General features: G+C 35.7%; 1 non-coding gene across 1 annotated transcript; it reads right to left on the reverse strand.

Annotated features, from left to right (window-relative positions):
• Positions 1 to 3,914: 3,914 nt before the first annotated feature.
• Positions 3,915 to 4,022, reverse strand: LOC148577934 (small nucleolar RNA R71). Its single transcript, XR_015904183.1, has one exon. It is a non-coding gene; the product is annotated as a small nucleolar RNA R71 (small nucleolar RNA).
• Positions 4,023 to 4,258: the final 236 nt, after the last annotated feature.

Here is a 4,258-nt window from a genome sequence, read left to right on the forward strand (position 1 = left end):
AGTCTATACTTTGGCCAAGAATTGACGATGTAAACTGGTGTTCAACGCCAGCCTTCTGCCCAAATCTGGCGTCCAGCGCCAGAAAAGGATCCAAAACCAGAGTTGAACGCCCAAACTGGCACAGAAACTGGCGTTCAACTCCACAAATGGCCTCTGCACGTGCTACACTTAAGCTCAGCCCAAACACACACCAAGTAGGCCCCGGAAGTGGATTTATGCATCAATTACTTACTCATGTAAACCCTAGTGACTAGTTTATTATAAATAGGACCTTTTACTATTGTATTAGACATCTTTTGATCATCTTAGGATCTTAGGATCATCTTTGGACGCCTGGTTCTTAGATCAGAGGGGCTGGCCTCTCGGCCATGCCTGGACCTTTCACTTATGTATTTTTAACGGTAGAGTTTCTACACTCCATAGATTAAGGTGTGGAGCTCTGCTGTTCCTCAAAGATTAATGCAAAGTACTACTGTTTTCTATTCAATTCTTCTTATTTCGCTTCTAAGATATCCATTCGCACCCAAGAACGTGATGAAGGTGATGATTATGTGTGACGCTCATCATCCTTCTCCCCTATGAACGCGTGCCTGACAAACACTTCTGTTCTACATGAATTAAGCTAGAATGAATATCTCTTAGATCTCCTAACCAGAATCTTCGTGGCGTAAGCTAGAATGATGGCGGCATTCAAGAGAATCCGGAAAGTCTAAACCTTGTCCGTGGTATTCCGAGTAGGATTCAATGATTGAATGACTGTGAGGAGCTCCTAACTCGCGATTGCAGGGCGTTAGTGACAGACGCAAAAGGATAGTAAATCCTATTCCAGCATGATCGAGAACCGACAGATGAATAGCCGTGCCGTGACAGGGTGCGTGAGCATATTATTCACTGAGAGGATAAGATGAAGCCACTGACAAGGGTGATGCCTCCAGACGATTAGCCGTGCCGTGACAGGGCATTGGATCATTTTCCCGAGAGATGACCGAAAGTAGCCATTGACAGTGGTGATGTATCACATAAAGCCAGCCATGGAAAGGAGTAAGACTGATTGGATGAAGATAGCAGAGAAGCAGAGGTTCAGAGGAACGAAAAGCATCTCCATTCGCTTATCTGAAATTCCTACCAATGATTTACATAAGTATTTCTATCCCTATCTTATTATATTAAATTCGAAAACACCATTATCACTTTATATCTGCCTGACTGAGATTTACAAGGTGACCATAGCTTGCTTCATACCAACAATCTCCGTGGGATTCGACCCTTACTCACGTAAGGTATTACTTGGACGACCCAGTGCACTTGCTTGTTAGTTGTATCGAAGTTGTGACAATCATGAATTAAGATCAGAGCACCAAGCTTTGGAGCCATTACCAGGATTTGTTCGAGCCTGGAGATCACAATTTCGTGCACCAAGTTTTTGGCGCCGTTGCCGGGGATTGTTTGAGTTTGGACAACTGACGGCTCATCTTGTTGCTCAGATTAGGTAATTTTCTTTTCGTTTTGTTTTCAAAAAAAAAAAATCTTTCAAAAATATTTTCAAAAATCTCTCATATGTTTTCGAAAAAATAAATAAATAAATAAATGTTTTCAAAAATTTTATTCAAGATTTTTAAGAATGAATTCTAGTGTTTCATGGAGCATGTGAAGCCTGGCTGGCTGTAAAGCCATGTCTAAATTCTTTTGGACTGAGGCTTCCAAACCATCAGAGGCAAGCTACATACTTGGTAAATGATGAGCAGCAATTTGTTATCAAGAGCAATATACTCTGGTGTTACATGCTGAAGCTTGGCTGGCCATTGGCCATGTCTAGTGTTTTGGACTGGAGCTTTCATTGAAAGCTTGGCTGGCTAGTGAGCCATGTCTAATTCCTGGACTGAAGCTTTAGACTAACATAGCAAGATTCCTGGAATTCATATTAAAAATTTTGGAATCCTTATTTTCCTTTTTCAATTAATTTTCGAAAAATAAGAAAAAAATCCAAAAAAATTAGAAAATCATAAAAATCAAAAATATTTTTCTGTTTCTTGTTTGAGTCTTGAGTCATATCATAAGTTTGGTGTCACTTGCATATGCATCTAGCATTTTTCAAAAATATCATGCATTCATAGTGTTCTTCATGATCTTCAAGTTGTTCTTGGTAAGTCTTCTTGTTTGATCTTGATGATTTTTTGTTTTGTGTCTTTTCATGTTTATCATATGCATTCTTGAATTCTTAGTGCATAAGCATTAAAGAATTCTAAGTTTGGTATCTTGCATGTTTTCTTTGCATTAAAAATTTTTCAAAATTGTGTCTATGATGTTCATCTTGACATTCAAAGTGTTCTTGGTGTTCATCTTGACATTCATAGCATTCTTGCATGCATCACATGTTTTGATCAAAAAAATTTCATGCATTGCATATTTTTCATGTTTTTCATAAAAATTTCAAAAATCAAAAAAATATCTTTCCCTTTTTCTCTCATCAAATTCGAAAATTTGGATTGACTTTTTCAAAAATTTTTAAAATCAAGTTGTTGCCAATGAGTCAAATCAAATTTTCAATTTGAAAATCTTATCTTTTTCAAAATCTTTGTCAAAAATCAAATCTTTTTCAAAATTATTAGTTATTTTCGAAAATTTCAAAAATATTTTTCAAAAATCTTTTTCTTATTTTTATATAAAATTTTCGAAAATAACTAATCAATTAATGTTTTGATTCAAAAATTTGAAGTTTGTTACTTGCTTGTTAAGAAAGATTCAAACTTTAAGTTCTAGAATCATATCTTGTGATTTCTTATGAATCAAGTCATTAATTGTGATTTTAAAAATCAAATCTTTTTCAAAAACTAATTTCAATCATATCTTTTCAAAATATCTTCTTATCTTATCTTTTTCAAAAATATCTTTTCAAAATATCTTTTCTAACTTCCTAACCTCTTATCTTTTCAAAAATTTGTTTCAACTAACTAACTAACTTTTTGTTTGTTTCTTAACTTTTTCAAAACCACCTAACTAACTCTCTCTCTCATTTTTCGAAAATATCTCCCCCTTTTTCAAAAATTTCTTTTTAATTAACTAATTATTTTTATTTTTTATTTTTGATTTCAAAAAATTTCGAAAATTACTAACATTTTTCAAAAACCATATTCAAAAATCACTAACTCTTTTTCAAAATAATTTTCGAAAATTATCCCTCCCCCATCTCATTCTATTTATTCATTCATATCCTAACATCTCATCTCACATCTCTTCCATTCGTACAGTTGTGTTTCTTCCTTTACATCACATCTTTGTCTCCCCCTCTTTTCTTCCACTCACAAAGGGATCCCTATACTGTGGTATAAAGGATCTCTATTATTATTATTATTATTTTTCTGTGCCTTCTTCTTTGTCATATGAGCAGGAGCAAGGACCAAAACATTCTTGTGGAAACAGATCCAGAACCTGAAAGGACTCTGAAGAAAAAATTAAGAGAAGCTAAAATACAACAATCCAGAGATAACCTTTCAGAAATTTTCGAACAGGAAGAGGAGATGGCAGCCGAAAATAATAATAATGTAAGGAAGATGCTTGGTGACTTTACTGCACCTAATTCCAATTTACATGGAAGAAGCATCTCCATTCCTGCCATTGGAGCAAACAATTTTGAGCTGAAACCTCAATTAGATTCTCTGATGCAGCAGAACTGCAAGTTTCATGGACTTCCATCTGAAGATCCTTTTCAGTTCTTAACTGAATTCTTGCAGATATGTGATACTGTTAAGACTAATGGAGTAGATCCTGAAGTCTACAGGCTCATGCTTTTCCCTTTTGCTGTAAGAGACAGAGCTAGATTATGGTTGGATTCTCAACCCAAAGACAGCCTGAACTCTTGGGATAAGCTGGTCACGGCTTTCTTAGCCAAGTACTTTCCTCCTCAAAAGCTGAGCAAGCTTAGAGCTGATGTTCAAACCTTCAGACAGAAAGAAGGTGAATCTCTCTATGAAGCTTGGGAAAGATACAAACAGTTGACCAAAAAGTGTCCTTCTGACATGCTTTCAGAATGGACCATCCTGGATATATTCTATGATGGTTTATCTGAGCTATCAAAGATGTCACTGGACACTTCTGCAGGTGGATCCATTCACCTAAAGAAAACGCCTGCAGAAGCTCAAGAACTCATTGATATGGTTGCTAATAACCAGTTCATGTACACTTCTGAAAGGAATTCTGTGAGTAATGGGACGCCTATGAAGAAGGGAGTTCTTGAGGTTGATACTCTGAATGCCATATT

Source organism: Arachis ipaensis, chromosome B1 (genome assembly GCF_059453495.1).
Source record: "Arachis ipaensis isolate K30076 ecotype BB chromosome B1, ASM5945349v1, whole genome shotgun sequence".
Classification (NCBI taxonomy): Eukaryota; Viridiplantae; Streptophyta; class Magnoliopsida; order Fabales; family Fabaceae; genus Arachis; species Arachis ipaensis.